At 32.6% G+C, this 26283-nt stretch overlaps 1 long non-coding RNA gene across 6 annotated transcripts in view; it reads right to left on the bottom strand.

Moving 5' to 3' along the window:
• LOC111093523 overlaps window positions 1-26283 on the bottom strand; it is a 321727-nt gene that overhangs the window by 93419 nt on the left and 202025 nt on the right. For all 6 annotated transcript variants that reach the window (XR_005382195.1, XR_005382197.1, XR_005382190.1 and 3 more), the window contains 2 exons: window positions 9863-9914; window positions 8783-8912 (listed from right to left, as the gene is read on the bottom strand). This is a non-coding gene — a long non-coding RNA (uncharacterized LOC111093523). The remainder of the gene's footprint in view (window positions 1-8782; window positions 8913-9862; window positions 9915-26283) is intronic.

Here is a 26283-nt window from a genome sequence, read left to right as displayed (position 1 = left end):
TGCCACTTTGGCCTAAAGATTATTTTGAGTTAAAAGTAATCAAAACCCAGCAGATGCAGGAAAAGCTATCTTCCCCTTCACTGCCTAAATTGACACTGGAAAGGAGAGTATACAGCAAGAAGAAAACTATGAACAGAGACTCTCTTTACCCAGGAACCTTACCTGCATAATAGGGCGATCTTTGTTTTTCTTTTCTTTTCTTTTCTTTTTTCTTTAAAGATTTATTTATGATAGACAAAGAGAGAGAGGCAGAGACACAGGAGGAGGGAGAAGCAGCCTGATGTGGGACTCGATCCCAGGACTCCAGGATCGCGCCCTGGGCCAAAAGCAGGCACTAAACCCCCAAGCCACCCAGGGATCCCTGATTTTTGTTTTTCAAACAACTTCTTTCACCTCCTACTAATGGTCCTGTTGTATTCCCAGGTCCCTACCCTCCTCCTTAGCTCATAAAAGCAGCGTGTTGGCCAAATTGTCTTTGGAATCTTATGCCTGTATCAATTTCTCATAAATCCACCTATTAAATTTAATTTTCTCCTGTTAATCTGCCTCATGTCAATTTGATTCTAAGTCCAGCTAGAGGGGTCAGAAGGGCCTATTCTGAGGTAGGCCAAATACAATTCCTCTTCACTCCTCCCTACCCCCTCCTCAAATTAAGGTAACTCCCAAAGAGTGATATTTGCAGAGGGCAGAATAAGGTCTTTCTCCCTGACATATATACAAAGGAAAGAAATTTAGATTCTATTTTTAATATAGATTTTTTAAAATACACAAATCTTTCTAGAAAATAAAAATGTATGCAAGTTTTATTGTTTATTTAGTGTACATTACATTAAGAGTAAAAAAATTCCTTTGAATTCCAGCTAAATTTAGAATTCTATGTTTAAATTTTGCTGTTATCATCATTTAAAAAAAGTGGAAAGTAATTGTTTTGGATGAAATAATATTCTTTAAAGGATAGTGACCACTGCTTTTAAAAAAAGGAGGGGGGATCCCTGTGTGACTCAGTAGTTTAGTGCCTGCCTTTGGCCCAGGGCCTGATCCTGGATCCTGGGATCGAGTCCCACATCAGGCTCCCTGCATGGAGCCTGCTTCCCCCTCTGCCTATGTCTCTGCCTCTCTCTCTCTCTCTCTCTCTCTCGTGAATAAATAGATAATAATCTTAAAAAAAAAAAAAAGGACATGTGGATGGTAATTGTTGCCATTTATGTAAGATTTTCTAGTATATTATGAATACACTAAAGCTGCCCAGAAAGAATCACATATAAATTATGCATCCAAAGCATTTCCAAATTGCTAGGGATTTTGATGTTATTTACACTATTATGTAAGTAATGATTTTGCTATTTTATTTTATTTCAGGATTTAATAGTTGAATTTTATTTCTTCCAGATTGTACTCTTTATGAGTTTTTTCAAATGGTTTTCAAGCTTTTCCTTCAATATCTAATTTTTTTGCTAAGATTTTAAGGAATTATGAGAATGAACTACAGGGGTTATAAAGATAAACCCATGAAATTTCTGGGTAGACAAATTTTGTAAGATGAAGTTTCCTAGAATTACCTGGAGGGCTTTTAAAAGATTGTGAGGCCTCCCCCCAGGTGTTATCTGGTTCACCACTGGAGTAGGGCCTGAATATTCTCATTTACAACAAGTTCTCAGGTGATATTGATGCTTTACTACTTGCAGAAACATTACTTTAGGCCATAAGCCAATGTTTCAACTTTTACTGCCTATATCTTGATGGTCATTTTCCCTCAAAATAGTATGCAATGTGTTATTTAAGATAAAATAACAAACTAAATCCCAAAGTGTCAAAATGTGATATTTCCATATGAAACGGAAATTAACATTTGCAAGGTTAAAGTCTACTGTAATAGTGTCCTCTTTTTTTTTTTTTTTTTTTTTTTTTGAGAGAGAGAGAGAGAGAGAGAAAGAATGTAAGCAGCATCAGGTAGGGTTGGGAGTGAGAGATTGGAGGGAGAAAGATAAGCTTTTTTTTTTTAAGATTTTATTTATTTATTTGAGTTTGAGTGAGAGAGAGAGAGAGAGAAGCACGAGCAAGGGGCAGGGGTAGAAGAGAAGCAGGAGACTCCCCACGGAGCATGGAGCCTCCTGAGGCTCTATCAAGGACTAGAGATCAAAGGTAGTTGCTTAATCAACTGAGCCACCCAAGGAAGAGAGAATCTTAAGCAGTCTCTACCCAGGGCTCCATATCACCACCAACCATGAGATCAAGACCTGAGTGGAAATCAAGAGTCAGACACTTAACCCACTGAGCCCATCCAGGCACCCCTATGAGTATTCTTTTTAATTTAGTACCTAGTCTGTGATTTTTTTTCAGTATTCATTTTTGTTTTTTCTAGTAATTAAGCTATTTTCTGTTTCTATAATTGATTTATACTTATTTCTGTGATTTATCTGAAAGCATATCGATCATTGAGCATCATTCTATATAATGGAAAAATGTGATCATATTACACAAATGTCAATTATAAATATTGAAAATTCTCTCAAGGTCAACAAATATAATAGTTTATTTTAATGAAAAGATTTATAGTTTTAGACATAGCTAAAGTTAAGTATTTAGATTATTGTCCCCTCCCCACAAAAACTATATGGCATTTTTGAGGTTATGAATTTGGGATTTTTGATACAATGCATTCCTTATCATTATTTTAGAGAATAAATTAAAAAGAGATATTGATATTTCATAAACACTTTGGGAAGACATGGAACAAACATGTATATTTTATGTAAAAAGTTGGCAAAATGTGAGAAAAAGTGCCTACTTTAATTTGAAATATCAATTTAAAATTAGAAAAGTACTCTGAAAAATACGATGCTGAGGTAGGCAAAATACAATTCCTCTTCACTCCTCCTTACCCCATCCCCAAATATAAATTTCTGCATACTCATTCATGGAACTTTTAAATGCATTGTGTTACAAGGCAATAAAAGGGAATTAAAGTTGTAGATGGATTCAAGGTTGTGACTTGCATGTAGTGGGCAAAGGTGCAGACAATGTGATCACTTAGTATGCTTTTTTAAAACACAGGAATCTTTTAAGAGTTTTAACACATACGCTTATCCATTTGGGGTAGAAAGCCAGATGGTAATTTAGTCTGAATATAGCTGAAAACATTTCAGATTCTTATAACAGACTTATATGTTCATTGGTATAATGATTAAATAACACAGCTTTTTATCAAGACATTTATATTTTGAGAATACCAGATTACAAATTCACATTTCTTTATTATGTCCTATTATTAGTGTATTCATTTCACAACTATCTTAAAAGTTTTTCTGCTATGCCGACACTGTACTACACATTAAGAATGTAAACATAAATAACTATGACCCCAAAGTTTAAGATTCACCAGACTAATAAAAGTTGGATAGACATAAACCCAGTTCAGTGCAATAGGTGTCTCACCAGTTTTACTATATGCCTTTTGTTACCCTTGAATTTAAATCTGTTTTTGGAAATTACCAAAAAATTAAATAAATAAAAGAAATGGGAGAAGGTTATGTATATTACTTCCTAGAAGGAATTAATTTGAATTGCAAAGCTAGAGGCAATCATAAATTAATTAAAAATAATATTCTCAGGAAATTTAATGAACTTTTTTTGCTACTTTATAAGTTTAGTTTAAATCATTTGAAAGTATACATTTAGAATCATTTAGTTAATAAACCTAATTATTCCTCAGTGTCTAGCTACACATATTAACTTTCTTTATGATTTATTTTGTTATGATAGATATAACAGTTCATTAAAATTACAGATACACCAACTTGTTCAAACATAAAAATATAACTAAGGAAAGGAACTGTTTATCAAAATGTTTATAACCCATTATAACTTATTCTCTAAAAAATAATCAAGACAATTTTTAGGTCCAGGGTCCAGAGCATCCAGCATTGTTATTTACACTTATTTAATAATGAAATAAGAGGGAAACCATTGCTAAGATATATCCCCTCTTCATTATAAGTATTTTCAATGTTCTTATGTTGCAATTTTATTGTATCATAGAATTAATAAACATATACTTAGTCATTATGGAAATCAAATGAAAAGTATAATGAGATACCATTCTTATATGTTAGGATATCTATAATCAGAAACACCCTCAATAACATGTATTTTCATGGTTGTGGAGAAATTGGAATCCCTCATACATTTTTCTTGAGAGAATAAAATGTTTCAGCCACTTTGGGAGATAGTTTGGAATCTCCTCACAATTATTAAACTTAGAAGTACCCATGACCCATCACTTCCAGTCCTATGTATACTATCATGAGAAATGAACACATATGTTCTATAAAAACGTGTACATAGGGACGCCTGGGTGGCTCAGTGGTTGAGCATCTGCCTTTGGCTCAGGGTTTGATCGTGGAGGCCCAGGATCAAGTCCCACATCAGGCTCCTTGCATGGAGCCTGCTTCTGCCTCTGCCTATGTCTCTGTCTCTCTTTCTCAGTGTCTCTTATGAATAAATAAATAAAATCTTTTAAAAATTAAAAATAATAATCAAAATGTATACATAAATGTCTAAAACAGCATAATTCATAATAGACAAAAATCTGAAAAAATAGATGTTCACCAATTGACAGATGAATAAACTAAATGCAGCATGGCCATTACATAGGTCATTATTTTTAAATAAATGGAAATATGGAGATATACCACAATGTGGATGAATCTTAAAACCATGCTAAGTGAAAAGAAGCCAATATGATTCTATTCATATTAACTGTCCAGGATAAGTAAATCTACAGAAATAGAAAGTAGACTGGTGCTTTTCTGGGGCTTGGAATAGAAGGCAGAATGGGTATGGGTTTCTTTTAGCGGTGATTAAAATGTAAAATTAGATTGTGGTCGTGGTTGTACATCTCTGTGAATTTACTAAACACTATTGAATTATATAATTTGAATCAATTTTATGTATGTAAATTGTCACTCATAGCTACATAACACAATTGTTATAAAGAGATAAAAGGAAACAACAAGTGCAGGAAGGTTTAACAAAAATGTGGTAGAATAGATTGAAATGTTTAATCATAGATCTAGGATTTGAGGAAAGGAAGTTTTAACTGTGCATTAAAATCACAGTGAAACATGAAAAAAAGAACAAACAAAATAAAACCTCTAAAGTACTATGGGAGTTGTTAAAAACAATTCTTGGTATACAATGGAATACTACTCAGCAATCAAAAAAAAAAGAAATCTTGCCATTTGCAACAATGTGGATACTGGAAATTATTATGCTAACTGAAATAAGTCAATAAGAGAAAGATAATTATCATATGATCTCATATGTGGAATTTAAGAAATGAAACAGAGGATCATAGGGGAAGAGAGGGAAAAATAAAACAAGATGAAATCAGACAGAAAGACAAACCATGGAGAATCTTAATCAGAGGAAACATACTAAGGGGTGCTGGAAGGGAGATAGTGGGGGCACTGGGTAACTGGGTGTTGGGCATTAAGGAGGGCACATTATATAATGAACACTGGGTATTACATAAGACTGATGAATCACTGAACTCTATACCTGAAGCTAATAATGCATTATATATTAATTAATTGAATTTAAATTACAAAAAATAAAATGGTTTTCAAAGACAAAAACAAAACAAAAAAACAATACTTGGAATCTTCCAGATTCTGGGACTCATTTTAAGAAGGACTGAAACCTTAGATGTATCAAAGTCCAGCTTGACAGGTATTGGACTTTCCTTACCCATTAATATGTTGGACATTCAAATAACTCTGACATACGTATAATTAATACTCATTTACTGGGGAGGTAAATGGAGTTTGAAAATGATCCCAAGTCATCCCAATAGAATTAAAACTGCCCTTCTTACTTTATCTCAAAAGCATTTCTTCTTCCCTGTATGTCATTCATTTAAAACCATTTATTTTCTGTTACAGAAAATAACATTGTTGCAAATATATCTAGGATTCTGAATAAAATTTGAATGACTTTACATCTTCTGGGAAACCTATAAATACAAGACCAAAGAAAGTCTATCAGTAAAGGGTCCTATTCTCAACTTCTTCTTCTTTTTTTTTTTTTTTTAAATAAGTTTTCAGCAATTGAGCCATACTGAAACATAGTGTTTGACTTTCTTACTAATTTCTTCATTATTTCTTTCAAATCAGAATGGAGTGGACTGGAGATATCCAATCATTATGTCAACGGTGCCAATATTACATTTCAGCCCAAATTCTGTTTTATGGGTTACTATCTTCATATAGCACAGTTCTCTACACTATAAAAAGTGAAGCATGAACTCAGGGAGGGGAGTCTCTTGCCTTACATTCATCCAAATAAAGACAAACCGAAGGTACTTTGACTCGTAAGGACAAATATATTAGGAATAATTCGATGTGATGATTACATGTAGGAAGGCTTGAAACTTTTCAGAAAAAATGTATATCTATTACACACTAGAATATTTGTGATGACTCAAAGGGCAAGAAAATTAGTTTTACAAAGAGTAAAGTAGGACAAATATAAATTAAATGACCTGTCCAAGGACACCTAAATCTGGTAAGTGAGAGAGTCAGGAATTCAGTGTTTTTGCTGGCTCCTACAGAAGACTTTTCCCATCTCACTAAAATGCTTCTACTTATATGATTATATACAAATTAAAAAGAGTATATAGGAAAATAAAAATGTTTATTTTCTATTTTAAGATATATAGCAAACCATCTCTAATTAAACAAATTGAATTAGCCGAAATTATACGTGTTCAAGTATTTTAAACTTATAAAGTCATTATATATTTAATGACTCATAAGTCAATTCCAGAAAACTTTAACATTAATTCAAGAAGAAAAGTATTGACTCTGACAAATTATCTATGCATACAATTAACTAAAGAATTTACTGGTATAAATAATTTTTCTACTTTTACTTTGAATAACTGTGAGGATATTATAATCATCTAAAAAATATTGGAAAGATAATACTAAATATTATTGAACACCCAATTCCCATATGGTGAGTTAATTGGGTACTAACTCATCTTATGAACCGGGTCAAGTAGTTTTTTTCCTCATTTTTAAATTTTGTTATGTTGTCTGGAAAGAAATATAATTCAATAAATTCAGTGTTTTCACTAGTAAAACCTTGTCCTGATAAATATATTCTATTCTTTCAACTTCACAGTTTTATGAATGATGACTTCTGGTTCCTAACTCTAGTATCTACATAAGCTAAATTGATCAAAAGCTTTGATTTACATACTAAAATTGGCAAAAATAAAGTTAGGGTAAATTTTATTCATATATATATTTTTTTTGGTTGTTACTAAGTACATTCATTATTTTTATTTGAAATTTGTTTTTGTCTGATTAACTATTTGAATTATTGGCATTTTTGGCTCTAATTTCAGCTGAAGGAATTTAAAATCTTCAATTGGCAAAGGATTAGCATTCTCAGTCTTAAAGCTGGCTTTGTTAAATTGATCAAAAATATTTAATTGCAAACTAGAAAGCTATTTATTTATTTATTTAGTTAGTTAGTTAGTTAGTTATTCAATTTTTTACTAGAAAGCTATTTAAAGCAGAGAATGAAGCTAATATAATCCTGATATCAGTACCTAATAAAATCAGAGAAAAAGAAAACTTAGATATTACTATATATGTATTAGACTGCAGATAAATAAATCTATATATCTAAAAAAACTTAACTCTAGTACTTTTAGTACCCATCCAAAGAGTATTTTTTGAAGTAGTCCAGTGTTGAGAGTACAAGCACCCACAGAAGCAAATTCAAACCCTCTGGCTGAATAACCCTACCAACACAAGTAAAAACAAGTCAAAAACAATAGCAACAACAATTAACAAACACAAAACATGCATCACACACATACAAGGCTTTACAAGTTAAAATCTATTGAAGCATTAACTTACTTAATGAGACCTCAAAATATGTCACCTATTAGAATTACTGAAAACATAAACAAATAAAGGTGATTAGATAATTAAAGAACTTAAAAGTGCTATTTCCTTTTAAAAAAGATTTTATTTGTGTGTGAGAGAGAGAATGGGGGGGTAGCAGAGGGAGAGGGAGAAGCAGACTCCTCACTGAGCAGGGAGCGCAATGGGGGGCTCTATCCCAGGACCCTGGGATCATGACCTGAGCTGAAGGTAGATGCTTAACAGACTGAGCCATCCAAATGCCTCTAAAAGTGGTATTTCAAAATATTAATATAAGAATTCATTTCATAAAAATACTAAGTAGATTTTTTAAAAATGCAGCTTTTTAAACTTGTTAGTTGAATATTTTAAAAATGTGAATAACAATTTAAGCAATAAAATAGGTACAACAGAAGAGAGAATTAGTATATAGAAAGAAAGCTAAGAAGGCATTCAGAACACGTCAAAACAACAAAAGCTAAATATTAAGTATTATAGAGAGATTAAGAGACATGGAGTAAAAGTTGATAATTAAAATGAAATTCCATAGGAAATGAAAGGTAAATGGATTGAGATATTTCTAGATTAAACTAATAATATAAGCAATGATTTGCATGAGTCAAAAATTTGCAATTATGGTAGATGAGCATAAACGTATACCCAAATCACAGAACCATACTATGGTTGGTAGCCTAATGGTCCTCTCAAAAAGTCTATGTCTTAATCCCTAGAACCTGTGAATATATTACTTTATGTGGCAAAGGTACTTTGCAAATGTGATTAAGATGGAATATCTTGAGATGGAGACATTATACTAGATTATCCAGGGTGCTCAATTTACTTACGTAAATCCTGAAAATCTGAACACGTTTTCAGCTATAATCGGAAAGATGTGTCATGAGGGCTCTGTTTGTTGTTCCTGCTTTGAAGATGGAGGAGGTCCACAAGCCAAAGAACACAGGCAGCCTCTAGAAGCTGAAAAAGGCAAGGAAAAAAGACTCTTTCCTTACGGCTTCCAGAATGGAAACAGACTTTTTCTGATTGTTTTTGGCCCTCATGGCACCCCTCTTGAACTTCAAATCTATAGAACTGTAAGACAATAAATTTACGTTGTTTTAAGCCACTAAGTTTGTGGTAGTATGTTATACAGCAGCAAAAGAAAATTACTACATATATAAAAAGGTATCTCTTAAAATATTAAAAGAAAGAAAAAAGACAGCTTTCAAAAAAAAAAAAAAAACATTAGACTGACATTTTACTCCTCAAAACCATCAAAGGGATTAAGTATGTGAAATGACATATTCAAAGATCTGAAAAAGAACAACAACAAAAAAACACTTATCAACCTAGAATTGCATATCCTGTGAGAGTATCACTCAAGAATGAGAGCGAAGCAGAGATATTTTCAGCTAAACCAAATTCAAGTGAATATACCACCAAACCAAAACAAAAAACAAACAAAAAAAGCTTGTGGTTCTCAAAGTATGGTCCTTGGACCAACAGCATGGACATTGCCTGTGAGATTTGCAGGGGTAAAAAATATAATATGATTCAGTAATACAAAATAATTAGGAAATTAAGAGACAAAACAAGGAAACAGAAAAAAGAGGCAAACAAAAAACGGATTCTTTTTTTAAGAATTTCTTTGTTCATTTGAGAGAGAGAGAGAGAGAATGAGGGGAGAGTAAGAATCTCAAACAGATTCCATGCTGAACAAGGCAACTAATGTGGAGCTTGATCTCAGGACCCAGAGATCATGACCTGAGCTGAAATCAAGAGTTGGACAGGACATTCAACCAATGGAGCCACTCAGGTGCTCCAAAACCAGATTCTAAGATTCAGAGAACAAACTGGTGACTGCCATATGAGATGTGGGGGAAGTGGGGATTGAGAAAATAGATAAAGGGAGTTGAGAGAACACTTACCGTGATGAGCTTTGAGAAATGTATGGAATTGCTGCATGATTATACTGTCCACCTGAAACCAATATAATACTGCATATTAATTAATAGTTCAGGAAAAAATACATGTAGAAAAATTTTTGATAAAAGTGGAATTATCCATTCATAATAATAGCTCTTAGCAAACTAGAAATAAAAAAGGGATTATAGCTACTTAAAAGTAATCCACACCTACAGAAAATTTGTATACAATAGTAAAACTTTGCTCCCTCCTTAAGATGAAGAATCAAATAATGTGCCAACTATCATCTTCCATATTGAACTAGAGGAGTTACACAGCATAAGGAGATAGTATAGATATAAAAATAGAAGAACTGAAAATGAAAACAAAAATAGTATATATTGGTAGATGATATAATTATATGCACAATCATAGCACAGAGCAAATTGCTTCTTAGTTCAGTGCATTTATCAAAATTTTCTGTTTGTAACAAATGCTTATACTGTACCCTAAATATCCCCTTGCTAATACAACTATTTGACACTATATATATTCTAGCTACCTTATTGATTATAATGGACTTCTTTCCCATGACGATTAAATGACAAGATATGACAAAATCTCAGAGAACAAAATTAACTTACTCTCAGATCTGGTTAGGCAACAACATTGTGAATATAAAATGATCATCTGACAGTCAATCTTCATTGAATAAGCAAAGCAAACCTAGATTCTGTGAGTGGTGAGTATAAATATGTGGTAACAATAACACGTGGAGTGCTAAGGATTACTTTTTAAGTGTGCTCATGTGTGTATGAAGTGAGAGTTACATAATTATCCAAATAAAGGAACTAAAATTATTTTATCATAAAATTTTCTCTTCCAGATTGAAAAATATATTCTATTTTTCTTCTCATGAAAATTCTACTTTTAGTTTAATGAAGGATATTGAGATATTATTGTGATTCCTAAAAGCATAACAAACATTTGATATGGGGTATGTATCACATGGACGTATAGATACACTTGAGTATACAAAATTATATTTTTAGATATACATTGCCTACAATAAACCCATAAACATACAAGACCATTATATGCTATGGTAATAAAAGCTTCAGGATGGGGTATTGATAAACTATCAAGAAAAGCAAAGGTTCATGTCTCAAACACCATTGTGCAAATAAAAATTACAAATATCCTTTTCTATGTGTAATTTAATCTAATCCACAATGCATAAACAAAATAAATTATTTTTTCTCACTGCAAAAAATTTGAAATTAGTAATATATATCTTCATTATTTTATGAAGACATCAGATTTAGCTCAATTGTATAGATGGCTAATTTTTACAGTGTGATTGAGTTTACTTTATTAGCCTGATTAATTTGAGAAATGTCAAGTTAATCTCTCAGTGGTATAATATTAAAAATCAAATTCATCAGTTAATTAATTAATTAATTAATTAGTTTTAAAGATTTTATTTACTTATTCATTAGAGACACAGAAAGAGAGAGGCAGAGACACAGGCAGAAGGAGAGGTAGGCTCCATACAGGAAGCCCAATGTAGGACTGGATCCCGGCACTCCGGGATCACACACTGAGCCAAAGGCAGATGCTCAACCTCTGAGCTACCCAGGTGTCCAGTTAATTTAATTATTTAAAACACTTGTTATGGAAAAAGCATTAGCTCTACAAGAATATCAAGACAAAATTCACTCTTAACCAAGTATGCCTAATGCCATTTATTCAATGCCATTCATCTTTCAGATGAAATTAAAGTGGTGGACAATAAACTTTGTGGATAAACATGTAATATGTAGTATAGGTAACATATATAAAAATATATGTTAAAATTATTTTTATTTTTGTATAAACATATGTAAAATATTTCTTATTAAAAAAGATTTATTAATTTGAGGGAGTGAATGAGAGAGAGAAAGCAGAGGCAGAGGGAGAAGCAGGCTCCACCCTGAGCAAGGCCCCTGACATGGGGCTCCATCTGAAGACTCTGAGATCATGCCCTGAGCTGAAGGCAGACGCTTAACTGACAGAGCCACCAAGGTACCCCTATTTCAAACACTATATAAAATATTCCTAAGTAATAGCGACTCAAATTTGGTATTTTTCATAAGAAACAAATCTATTTTTATAGAATACCCAATAATGTACAAGATCTTTTATTGAAGCACAAATTATTGATAAGGGATGACACATTTCATCTAATGGGTTGTTTACCTGTGGTAGTAGAACATTTTCATTAAAAATACTTATTTAAAAAAATAAATAAATAAAATAAAAATACTTATTTTAAAAAAAATGTTTTCCCTGGTACCTAAAGGTGAAAGTATAATAAAGGCGCCTTCTGACAACCATTTTTGAATTCATCTGCTGAGTGAACTAATTACCTACTCACAGACATCTCAATTAATTAAATCCAACAGAGGAATTTTAGAACATATCTCTTTTGAAAGATAAAGTGCTTCTTGGGTTTATTGAATTTCATTTCAAAAATGAAGAAAGTTAGAATCCAAGAATGCTGTTAAAATGGTTATAAATGGTCAGTGAGGTAGATGGAATCAGACTGCAATATTATTTGTATTCTGACCAGAGTAGATGTATCTTTGTGTCTTTGTATGGAAAACTTGTGGGACAAAGAAGCTCAGGCTACAAAATCTTTAAATTGTATTTACATAAGAAATAGTCATCCCAACATAATTGTTCACATTTAAAAGTCATTGTAAATGCACTTTTATCAGGATGCCTGAATGGCTCAGTGGTTAAGTGTCTGCCTTTGGCTCAGGGCATGATCTCAAGGTCCTGGGATTGAGTCCCACATTGGGCTTCCCACCAGGACCCTTCTCTCTCTGCCTGTGTCTCCTCCTCTCTCTCTATGTCTCTCATGAATAAATAAATAAAATCTTTAAAAATAAATAAGTAAATAAATGCACTTTTATCTTATGCAAATGAACAGAAGTCAGTATTAAAGCAATTGGTATAGGGTGCTGTTGCTGGAGGTATGATTACCTTCCTGCAAGACGGTTTTCCAGAGCCACTTCCCTTAGCTCTGATAATAGATTCAAACAGCAAATTGACTAACCAATTTCAGAGAGAATATCCAGGAAAATATACCTTAACATACAGAAGACCAAGAACATGTTACTGTATTCCAAAATAGGTAAAAATTACTGGGCTTATCATAGGTTTCTTCTTTCCTTTTACTTAGCAGATAAAGGCAGGGTGTTAACCAAGTGTACTTGAAGAAAGAATTTTCTGGAAGGAATAAAATTGTGCTTAGGGACTGTTGATATCCTTTATAGAAGGTCCTCAGGAAAAGGACTGTCATTGGCAAGGGACCCCTGCATCTCATTTATATACCCCTTGTCTGCATTGGCAGGTACTCAACAAGCAAAGAGGTTCTTGCAGGAGAAGAGTTGATGGATAAAAAGAAAATTGAACTGAATATAAAGAATATGGAAAAAAATGAATATAAAGAATATGGTACCTTAATAGATAAACCATTTTCATATTCAGTCAAAATAGTGGAAGCATGTTTTATACTTGCTTTTCAAATTGAGACTGTGAAGTGCCATTATAGAGTCTGAGAGGGAAACAATCAGTTACTGAAATGAAAGCCCTAAAATTTGCAGCTCAATGGCTGTCACTTTATAATTAAGTACTTGTTTTTCATTAGAAGTTAACAAAGCATTTTACTAGTGAGGAACTGATGAAGATACATAAAACAGCCTCATAGTATTCTTATAATTAGCTTATGAAGAACTGCTAACATATATTAAATGCCATGATAATATTGACATTTCTATCCTGTTTTTTTTCCATTTCTGCTGTTATATTTTAGCACCACAAGTTGTAGTGAACACTTTTTATTGGAAATCATTTTGCAATGAGGACTTGGCCCCTATGACAATTCATTACTGACATTCCAAAGATACATGGGGCATTTTTGTCTGTCAAAAAGTAGCTAGTTTAATATATATTTGTGAGAAATGCAAATAGCAGATTAATAGGGTGTAGAACAGGACTTTATTTGTCTTTATTTGACTTTATAGTTGCAGACAGGACTTTATTTGATTCTTACAGGTATGGTTTCAAACAGGGCTTTGTTTTAACACTTTAGTGTTTTCTTGGCCATCAGTGAGCTCACTTATCATCTGCCCCACTCCTTCCCAAACAAAAGGCTTCTGTGATTTGGGATGAAGATTGCATTGAATCTATATACAGATTTGTGGCAAAATAGAATATTATGTTAATTGTTCCAATCCATGCGTATAATATATCCCTACATAAATCTACATCTTTTAAAAATTTCTCTCAATATTTTATTTTTCTATTTTTATATCTACATTTATCCGAATTAAATTTTAGAGTCTCTATAATTAACGTGAACTCCACTCAGGGTTTTGTTCCTACAGTTAACAAAAGTTTCATTGAAATATAATTCTCTTTCATCATGTTACTTTAGTGAAAATCAAGTATATCCACTTATGTAGTCTCTGTTTACTTTCAATTTTATGTAGACTATTAATAGAGTATGATGTTCCTATCTACATCAGGACTCTTATATTGCAATGGCAAAGAATAACAGACATGTCAGAGGCACAAAGTATCTATATTCTGACAGTGTTGTTTGGGATTGAAGCATCTGTTAGCAATGGCTTCTTTATTATTTATTCTTTTTTTGTGTGTCTACTTAAAAGTTGAGCATGATCTGTTTCAATCAGTTGTACTTGAAGGCCTTTCTTTTCATTCCTTGTGATTTTCTCTTGTGAGGTACTCAGAGCTGTAGCAGACTCCTCTCTAGATCTACTATAAAGTCCTTGGTGTGTTGCACATCCTCAAAGAGCATTCATAAATAAAACCCCTAAGATTTCAGTATATCTAGAGTACATTAACAGCCCTCATAAATTCCTGATACATTTAGAAATGTATCTGAAGGCTTAAAAAAATCAGAAAGCCCAATTAATAATAGCTTAGGTGATTAGGTATTTCTTTCCCCATGTATATCAACCAAGATCTCAAGGGGTAGCAGCCAGGACTTGTGCAATTTTTCAGCAATACCATACCCTTCTTTCTTTCCTCTTCCTTATACTTAGCAGATTGGCCTAACCTTTTATGGTTAAAAAAATTCAGATTTCACTTTCAGTTTTAAAGCAGGAAAAAAGTAAAACTAAGTATCACCTATTCTGGATTCACTATTTAATAAGAACGCACAAGTTTTCATAAATACCTTGCCTCCAAACCAGGAAACTTGTTTAAATTTTGTTTGTAGCTACTACATGGAAACCGAAAAGACATATTTATGCTTTTCCCAATTCTATTGTGTGGGCAGATAAGGAAAGATTTTGGGGGTGACTCGGTGGCTCACTGGTTGAGCATCGGCCTTTGGCTTCGGTTGTGATCCTGGGGTCTTGGAATCAAGTCCCGCATCAGGCTCCCTGGAGGGAACCTGCTCTCTCTCTGCCTATGTCTCTGCCTCTTTCTCTGTGTCTCTCATGAATAAATAAAATAAAAAAAAGAAAGAAAGAAAGAAAGAAAGAAAGAAAGAAAGAAGAAAGAAGAAAGAAAGAAAGAAAGAAAGAAAGAAAGAAAGAAAGAAAGAAAGAAAGAAAGAAAGAAAGAAGAAAGAAAGAAGAAAGAAAGAAAGAAAGAAAGAAAGAAAGAAAGAAAGAAAGAAAGAAAGAAAGAAAGAAAGAAAGAAAGAAAGAAAGAAAAAGTTAGTTTTTGGTATTGGCACATGGTTCACAAAATTGTACTATCAGCTTAAAATCTTATGATCATAGATAATTCTAACAGTAGCTGACTCTTTTTAGCAGTATTTCACCTGTGTAATAGTGATTGATATCACATTCCTACAAATTATCATAGCCTTTTTGCTTTTTAGTCCTGTAGAGGTTTGAGACCAGTTAACTGACATTTGGTGGAGGATACCTTTAGTCTTTGTATGTATTTTCTTCCAGCACGTATGAGAACCCAGAATCATCTAATTTTTCCTCCCATCAGAATTAATACTTGTGCATCCCAGGTGGCTTGGCGGGTTAGCGCCGCCTTCGCCCAGGGCGTGATCCTGGACACCCGGGATCGAGTCCCACACCGGACTCCCTGCGTGGAGCCTGCTTCTCCCTCTGCCTGGGTCTCTGCATCTCTCTCTCTCTGTGTCTCTCATGAATAAATAGATAAAATCTTTAAAATAAAAAAAGAATTTATACTTGATTGGGAGACTTGGCAATAAATATAGTTTAAAACGTGTTTTCTTAATCTTCTATAGGGTATCTTAGAACAGTAAATGATTACATATTTCTCACAATATGCCAAGTACTCTCTGATAGCTTGATAAATATTCACTCATTTAATCCTTACATAAACCATTTGACCTTATTTTACAGTAATAAAACTGTGGCCCGCTAGAGCTTGAGTGACTTCCTGGAGGTCATTTATGCAGCTCCTGGCAGAATAAGAGTTCAAAGCCAGGCCACCTGTCTCCAGAGTTGCTTACACTTGACTATTTTGGCAGTGGTTCTAATCTCTTCACATGAAGTTGCAGGGGATTCTCCAGCATCCCACATTCTCTCAATTGGTCTAGGCAAATAAAATTATTAAAAGGAAACGACATCGTCCATGAATGTTGTGAAATTGTGAAGAAACATTTAAAGGTCACTGCATGAAAACCAAATCTTTCCTTTTTTCATGGTATTGAAATTAATATGATACAAAACTCAACAATCTATTTACGGCATGTTGATTAAACAAATGTTTTTAAACTCCATTGGAGCAGTTTTGAGAGTGAAAGGGTATGGTATTAAGCCAGGACAATAGGCATAAAACAGAATTATTTCCTGCTAAACTTGGACTTTTCATCATATATTTAGGTCCTCAATACATTCAGTCGAATTATTTTATTTCTTTACAATAAACTGAAAATTCTGATTTAAATGATTCATCCAGGTTTTCCTAAAGCCTGAACTCATATTTAGAAATACACCTTTTCATTTCATGGGGGTAAATAACTGTCACTTGTACAACTAGTATCCATAATCGTGAGCTTGTTTCTGATTGTCTTGTCATATTCCCTACTGCTATAATTGTATTCATTATTCAATCTTTGGGACAAGAATAAAAGCAAACCCATGGAATAGCACATTATGAAATAAGATAATGATCCTCAGCTTTGAAAACTATGGTTTTGAGATGTCTTTAATGTTTGTTTTCTGAAAATGCCTCAGCCTTATGAGGGTGTCAGGGTGATGTGTATATTATGTGTATATTATGTGTATATTATGAGGGTGTCAGGGTGATGGGACTATTAGCACAGCACTGTGGTAGTGAGTCATATTTCTTAGAGGAGTGAATATCTGAACAGTAATTGGGCAAAACAAAGTGAATTAATTAAATAGATGTGCTTATGTTTCTCTTAGCAGTATGATCCCCAAACGCATTCAGTCTTTTGCACTCACCCTTCCATTTCTGGAGGAAGAAAGATGTAATACATGAAGCTCAGCTCTGATCACATCATTACGCTGTCTCAAAGGTTCAGTTCCAACTCCATGAATAAAATCTAACTTTTTAGCCATACATTCAAACCCTGCAGAACCCAGTCCTCTTTAGCCCTTTTTCATACTCTGTAGCACATATATTTTCCTCCACATTTTAAAATTTATGAACCAGGAACGAATCTCACAGTCATCCATTGAGCAAGAGTTTCTCTTTACAGTTAAGATAGTTCCTGTTGTCACATTTCCAAGTTCACTGATTTTTCTTCTACTTTGTCTCATCAGTTTTTAAGATTATCCAATGCTATTTTTATTCAATAATTATTGATTTTTAACTCATGAAATTCCATTTGATTCTTTTTCATATCTGCCTTCTCTCCTCATTATATTCATATTTTTTCTTTAAATCTGGTCCATATCTAGAATAGTGATTTAATTTTTTTCTAATTATAATATCATTTCTGGGTTTGTTTCTATTAAATGATTTTCTTTCTCATTATAGGTCACATTTTTCTGATTTGTCACATTTATTGTAATTTTTATTTATTATTAGGCCTTTAGATTGTCATATTTTGGAATGTTTAGACAGTTGTTGTTGTTGTTTTTAAGATTTTACTTATTTGAGAGAGAGCACAAGCAGGAGAAGTGGCAGAGGGAGAAGGAGAAGCAGTCTCCCCACTGTGCAGGAAGCTCCATGAGAAACTCAATTCCAGAACCCTGAGATCATGACCTGGGCTGAAGACAGACATTTAACTGACTGAGCCACCCAGGCATCCCTAGACTGTTGCCTTTTTAAATAAACTTATAATAATAATAATAATTAGTAGTAGTAGTAGTAGTGGTATTTGGTATGCATTTGGATTAGCTGCAGAACAAGATGATACTTTTCGGACCTCGTTTTTATGCTTTATTTGGCAAATCTATTTTAATCCTTAATGTGAAAGCAGGGTACTTGTGGAGTTTTTGCTGGAAGAGGTATTCAATAATGTCCTTCCACTCATACCAGTTACCAATTGAATATTTCCAGACTCTCCATGAGCACTGAGTTTTATTGATTTCATAGCACCTTAGTTGTGGCTATTGCCTATCCTCATGGAGTTCCCCTTTGCATGTGCAACTCAGCAGTCTGCAAAAACTCAAGGAGCCCTGTATCTTACCTCCATATTTCCATTCTCTTTGGTCCCATGTCCCACAACTCCCAGTCATTTCAGTTGGAATCTTCTTTCTTTCTCTTCAAATCAGAGAGACTGCTATGATCTTTTAGGGTATTCCTTCCTTGTTCTTCATTCTGGAAAGTGGTGCCAGGTTGATAAACAAGGGTGATCATGGAGATTTACCTACCTGTTTCCTTTCTTTTATTGGTCACTCTGCAGCACTGTTTGAAAATAACTGTTTTATCTATTTTTTCCAGGTTTCTGCTATAAGGTGTGAGGACAAGTTACTCACTCTATCATGGACAAAAGTAGGAGTCCTCAATATGATTATAATGGAGAGAGGTTTCTAGTTTCAAGATAATTCCCCATAAAGATTATATCATCATTATTTCCTTATCTTCTTGCATCCAGTGCTGTTGATGTCAGTTTCTTTGTAAGTAACCCTTTTTTTTATTTTACTGTATATTTCATAATATTTTAAATTATTATTTTCAGTATCCTAACATTACCCTATAGTCTTAGAAGTTTTTAAAATTATTGTTACTACTTTTGTTTTAATTATTTGCCTCTGTTCTGATATTTTTTCATTCCCTCTCTTACCCTTCACTTTTTTTCTTAGTCTTTCTATTTTGCAACTTCTGATGAAATTTTGTCCTTTGGAAGGTGTCACTGGGAGACCAAATGGAGGAGATAAGGAATAAGCCTCCTATTCACTGTTTCAGGTATTGTCTCAGATAAAGACATCTCTTTGACTCCAGTTGTTTTGTTTTTTAACGATTTTATTTATTTATTTGAGAGAGTAAGAGAGTGAGTGAATAAGTACAAACGGGGGAAGGGGCAGAGGAAGAAGGAGAAGTAGACTCCAGAGAGTCTGACTCCCCTTGATACCAGGACCCTGGGATCATGACTGGAGTCCCAGGCAGACTTTTAACCAACTGAGCCACCCAGGGGGTCCTTGACTCTAGCTCTTGAAGGAAAGTCTACACTTCTGTGTTCTTTGTTCCTGTTCATTACTGTATTTTTTCACTCTGTTATCTTGAAGCCAGCTGTGACACTAATGCTTTTCAACCATGTCAATCAAAGATACATTTTTGTTTGTCTTGTCACATCGTCTGATATGACACAGAGCATTTAATTAGAGTATCAGAATAATTTTATATTAATATAACAAAGTAATTGATGAGTTTTAAAAGTATTTTTAAAAACATTTCTTGCGTATATTTTCAGCTGGATAAAGATAGATACTATTTACAAGACAGATTGGACAAATTTGCCAGCTCTTAGAGGAGGGCTGATTCCTCCATAACATTTTAAATTCAGTGTATAAATAATTCTTTAGTCTATCAGTTCACTATTTTTTTCTGATATGACTCATCCCTTTCACTTACTACCAATAATTCCTTCCAATTTTACTAAAAAAAATCAATGAAGCATTTAAAATGAAAACTCAATTTTCTACATTATTTAAGATTATTTTTTTAATATAGAAAGATTTTCCTTACAATTATGAGAAAAATTGAACTAAAACTTATGTAGAAAATTAACCAAGTGAACCAAATGAATCAAATTAATTTTTGGAACTTATCAAAATCTTATTTATATAGCTGTCCAAGGTCATTTTTAAAAAGTATTTTATTTATTGATTCATGAGACACACAGAGAGAGAGAGAGAGAGAGAGAGAGAGGCAGAGACATAGGCAGAGAGAAGCAGGCTCCATGCAGGGAGCCTGAGGTGGGTTCGATCCTGGGTCTCCAGGATCAGGACCTGGGCTGAAGGCAGCACTAAACCGCTGAGCCACCCAGGCTGCCCTGAGTTTGGAGTTCTACAACTAAATAAACACACAGGAGTGTAAATTTCTGATTAGGATCAACCAATGTTAGGGCTATCTGTAGTTTTAAATTTGTGTTCATATGATTTGAACACATCTTCAGATTTATTACTTAGCACATTATAAATGTTGATGTGAGTGATTTCATTGTTCTGTTGTTTATTGCTGGTATATAGAAACAATGTTGACTTTTTTTTTTTTAAGATTTTATTTGTCTATTCATGAGAGACACAGAGAGAGAGAGAGAGAGAGAGAGACAGAGACACAGGCATGGGGAGAAGCAGGCTCCACGCAGGGAGCCTGATGCAGGACTCAATCTCAAGTCTCCAGGATCACACCCTGAGCCAAAGACAGACGCTCAACCGCTCAGCCACCCAGGTGTCTCATAATATTAATATTGACATTTTTAACAAGGATCTGTCTGCTTTCTCTTATTTTTCATGAGTTACTGTTACAGATTCCCCTGGATTTTACTAATGAATTTATGTACTATCAGGATTATTTTTTAATTCAATTCCTTTCATTTATAGTTTTGTTTGGTTTTAGCCTATTGCTTTATGTCAGCTCACCAGTATAATTTTCAATGTTGGACTCAACTGCATATGTAATAGTCTTATTAAAAATAGCAATGCTTCAATGATTCATCATTAAGTTTGCTGTTTTTGAAGTTTATTTGTAAATATTTTTTGAAGTTTAAGGAAAGGCATTAACAATCTTAGTTCTATATGTGTTAACATTAAATGTTATTCAACATATTCATGCATTGATTACTATAATCATAAAAGTTTTTCTCCTTTAATCCATTAAAACATTGGTAGATTTGGAAATCTTTTCAGGTTTATAATAAACCCTATTCTGTTGACTTGCTGTTGTATTCATATCTCTTGTGTTGACTTAACTCTCCTAGTTGGTTAATGAGGGCAAGAAGAGTACTCTATATAATAGGTTGCATAAATGTTTTGGCCTGAGGCTAACATTAAAATGAATTCATGAATTCTTGTAATCCATAGATAAATCTCTAAGCAATGCTAACTAATCATGTAAGAAATGTGATATCAAACAAAATGATATATTTAAAACTTCATGATTTACAACCTAATGTGGCTTGACCAGAATTCATGGGAAAAATAATACAGTGTGTTTTTCCCAAGATGTTCTCAAATTTAAAAGGTATTGATACAACATAAAGCAGTCTGTTTTTCATTATCTTTGCATTATTTCACTTAACAGCTTGCTTTACATTGCTTTTCAAAAAAAAAAAAAAAAAAAAAAATATATATATATATATATATAAACTTACTTTTATATTTTACTTTCTTTTCCCATAATACTTGTTGATGGCATATTATTTTAATATCTGACTAGGCGGTTTCATATTTAATTTTGTATTTAGATGATATTGCATTTTGGTTTCGCTTATAAAATTATCCTGTTCTCATAAAACAAGCAGGTTATCTTGCCCTGTCTTTCTAAAAGAGTTTTTAGAACACTTGTCTTTTGATAATTTACCAAAAATTCCCTATAGTATTGAAAACATTTTATTTTTGGTAGAATAATTTTTCTAACAAATAATTTTCCTTAATGAATATTATATGTTTACATATTGCATTCCTGTGAGTTTTTAAAAATTAATTTATATTTCCCATTTTCCTTTAAAATATATTGGAAAAATTTGATAATATAATCAATATTTTTCAGATTTTCTTTTACCCTTTTGTTTATATATTTTTAGTTGTTTTCTTTCTCCTATTAGAAAATCTTTATTCTTTATTCTTCCAAATTAAAAAAAATATATATATTCCACTGCTTTGTTTTTGTTTTCTCTTCCATGAATCCTTCCTTTTATGATTTTTCTTTTTTTTTTATTTTTATTTTTTTTTTTTTATGATAGTCACAGAGAGAGAGAGAGAGAGAGAGAGGCAGAGACACAGGCAGAGGGAGAAGCAGGCTCCATGCACCGGGAGCCTGATGTGGGATTCGATCCTGGGTCTCCAGGATCGTGCCCTGGGCCAAAGGCAGGCGCTAAACCGCTGCGCCACCCGGGGATCCCCCTTTTATGATTTTTATCTCCTGTCTCTCATCTGGAAGAAAGACTGCTCTAGCTAGATTATTCTCATTATAAGAAAATAATTTAGTGTTTGTTTTTATATATCTCTCATTTCTTTTTCTTTTGGTTTTTGATATGTTTCTTTAAAAATTCAAATTACTTTACTTTTTGTATGGCATAGATACATCACACAAATTTCGTTACATACTTCTTTTATTAGCCTTCATTTTTATTCATGGAGACAATAGTAGTAGAGGTGAAGTTTTCTTGTTGACAATCGCATTTTGGGGGGCAGCATACATGTCTAAAGTAACACCCCAGATAGAGAGATTACCCTATTGTAAGCACTTTATAAACTGTAAATTCAAAGATTCCTAATTCCCTCTGCTGCAGTAAGAGAGTTGCAGTCCAAGCTTGGGGTTGCAGCAACATGACATGGCAGAAACTTAGCCTCTAGATCATTTCTACCTAATTAGTATTCATAGTTGGGAGAAAATCAGACACTTCGATGGTCACAGTAGTTGAATGAATTCCAGCAATGATCTGTCACCTGCATAAACACCTGTCCATAACTGATTTTCATAAAACTCTGTAGAATGACAGTTTCCTCTCTGGGATGAGAAATCTCTTAACTACGATAAATATTTCATAATTCTACAAGTATTGCTTTTAACCTACTAGCTAATACAATGAGAATTATTTGATTTCCAAATATTTATAATTGTTCATGCATGCTATAAAGAAAGAAAAATAGGGTAAGTGGGTTTAGAAGTGTCAGTAGGCTTTCTTTCCTCTATATTTCCTGTTAAGTAAAAAGATGGACATACTAGTCTTAGTTTCCATTGGTTATTTTTAAATTTTGAAATATAGATATGGATATAAATATAGATATAGTTCACAGTTGTATTGTGGCTTGTTATCACAGTTTCAAATTAACTCCTCTGAGTCACTAGCATTTTAAAAAGGAGTAATTTTTTTTGGCTTAATATGAGACACTATTACTGAGATATATAAGTCAATTAACTTCCATTTGGTTAATGAAATACATAGGAAGTAAATATGGATAATCTTTCAAGGAGAAAATATTTCACAAGATAGTATGTGAAAGTTACTCAAGATGGTCTTGTTTAGACCATAGAGGGAGACTTCATAAATGCTAGCTTTACCAATTATCTCTAATAATTGGAGGAATTATTTCCTAATTTTAAAATTTAAGGACTTCTTTATCTCTGGAGAATTTATAGAGTCTAAGTACTGGCATCTGATTAAATTAATAGGTTTCTATTGATCTGATAAATTATATTTTTAATAAATTTAAAGTATTTAAATTTTAATTAAAAATATTAAGATGAGAAGATCTATGATTACTTAGTTTGATCAATAGTTATGTTCTGCAAAGGTTTTGTATCATATATAAATAAATATTACTGATAAAATATATTTTATTGTGGTAAAACAGAATATATTTCAGAAAGAATAATTACCTTTAATATTTGCAATAATAAAAATATTTGCAATAATATTTTATAATCTTGAACTTTTCTCCATATAGGTATATATACCTATACTATTATAAAATAGATGACTATTATAGTAAATTACCTTATATTTTGTGATTCAATAGCAGAGAATAAAGATGTCAGATATTTCTTCCTAGCCTTAAAAAAAAAAATCTTTGGTGACAAGAGTCCCATATCCATTACAAACATGCCAAAAAGTTATGTACAATGAGAATTCATTGTATTTAAATCTAAATGGCATAAATAACTCATTAGAGCAAAACCCGAACAATTAATATTTTATTTTAAATAATAATTTATTAACTTACATGCATTTTGGTTAAATGGTTTGGCGCCTGCCTTCGGCCCAGGGCATGATCCTGGAGTCCTGGGATCCAGTCCCGCAATGGGCTCCCTGCATGGAGCCTGCTTCTCCCTCTGCCTGTGTCTCTGCCTCTCTCTCTCTCTCTCTCTTTCTGTCTCTCATGAATAAATGAATAAAATCTTAAAAAAAATCGTTGTAACTCCCTAACCATCCTCTTCAAAAATAATAAATAAATAAAATAAAATAAATAAAATAAATAAATAAAAAAATAATAAAATAAATAAATAAAATAAAAATAAAAATAGTATGGTCAAGTGAGTAAGAAGTGACTTAAACAGAGATATAAAGTATACAAAATACCCATGAGGCTATCTTTATTGGCAGCAGCAACAGCCAGTGTAAATACCCTATGGCAGAAGCATTATGTGGAACAATAGGAAGAATGTGTCTGGAAAGGGTGGTTAGTGAGGTCAGGGTGATAATTGGAATCTCTATCATGTACTGTGTGTAAGGCTTTGCTTTTATTCTTATAAAAATATTGAGCCCTTGCATAGTTTTTGGCAAAGGAATGACACAAATCGAATTAAGTTAAAATGGATCACTCAGGTTATTAAGTTGAGAATTTACCACAAAGAAAAATAGTATAAATACTGAGATTATATATTAAACAGGTGAAAGATAATGTCGTCTTGAATCAAGATAGGAGCATAAAGGTACTTGAGAAGTGTTCATATTTTAGATATATTTTGAAAGTAGTATCAATGAGATATACTGACAGATTGAATGTAGATTATCAGAGGCAAATTGTACTCAAAGATGACTGGAGGTTAAACTAATATTCTCATAAAGTATGAGGTTTTATTTTTTTATTAAAAAATATAAACTCTTCAGGAAATGAATGCACTCTAACAGTACACAAACAATGAAAGAATATATTATTCTAAAATCTTCTGGAAAAAATTAGAGGTTAAAAGGTTATACTAAAATTATTGGCTTTACTTGCTCAACTGATAACAACGTTGAGCTTATTAAGGCATCTCTGTTCTAGATTTGAAACTTCATTACTTACCAATGAGAAACTTGATTCCTATTCTCATTAATATACTCCCTTATAAAAAATACATTTCCTTATTTGATATGTAACCAATCTCTCATGGTCTCCTGATGACTGAAAACTCTTTTTGTTATAAATGAAAAAGTTGATTCCAAATATCATATTGAAATAGAAAGGACTTAGCATAGCCAAAACAACTTTGAAAAAAATAACAAAGTTGGAAAGCTAATACCTCCTGATTCAAAGACATTAACCATTTGGAGGGGGAAAAAAGACATTAGCCAAAACAATGTAGTATTGACATCAAGAAGACAAATAGATCAATAGAACAGATTAGAACATTCGACATGAATATGGATTAAAATATTTTAATAAAGATGCAAAGTTAATTCAGTGGTGAAAGATCAGTCTTTTCGACAAATTGTAATGGAACAATTATATCCAAGTGCATAAAAATAAATATTGATCCATATCTAGTACCATATATAAATATCAATTCAAATGGTTCATAGATCTAAAGGCAATATCTATACCAATTATCTTCTAGAAGGGGACATAAGTCCATGTTACTTTCTGTTAGGTAATAATTTCTTAAATATGATCTTAAAATAATAGTTTATGAAAGAAAGAAATGACTTTATTAAAGTTAAAAACCTTATCGCTTCACAAGATACTATCAGATCATGAAAAGTTAAGCCACAGACTGGAGAAGAATTTTCAAAGTAAATATTTGATGAAGGATATATATTCAGAAAAAAAGGAAAAATAACTCAGATTTTACTAATCTTAAAACAAATGACCAATTAGAAATTGGCATTGTTTGAAGGCCATTTTACCAAAAAGGTTTGTGGATATGAAAGAATTTTGTGAAATGATGTACAAAGTCATGAATCATTATGCAAATGTTAAGTAAAACTACGAGTTAACGTTGGACACCTACATGAAAGGCTATAAGTGAAAAGATTGCCAATCAAGTATTGGAAATGGTACAGAGAAACTGGAATTCTTATACACTGGTGATGGGAATG

The sequence above is a fragment of the Canis lupus genome, chromosome 31 (assembly GCF_011100685.1).
Source record: "Canis lupus familiaris isolate Mischka breed German Shepherd chromosome 31, alternate assembly UU_Cfam_GSD_1.0, whole genome shotgun sequence".
NCBI classification, from domain to species: domain Eukaryota; kingdom Metazoa; phylum Chordata; class Mammalia; order Carnivora; family Canidae; genus Canis; species Canis lupus.
Note: the sequence above shows the minus strand (reverse complement) of the source record. Positions and strands in the feature narration are given on the sequence as shown.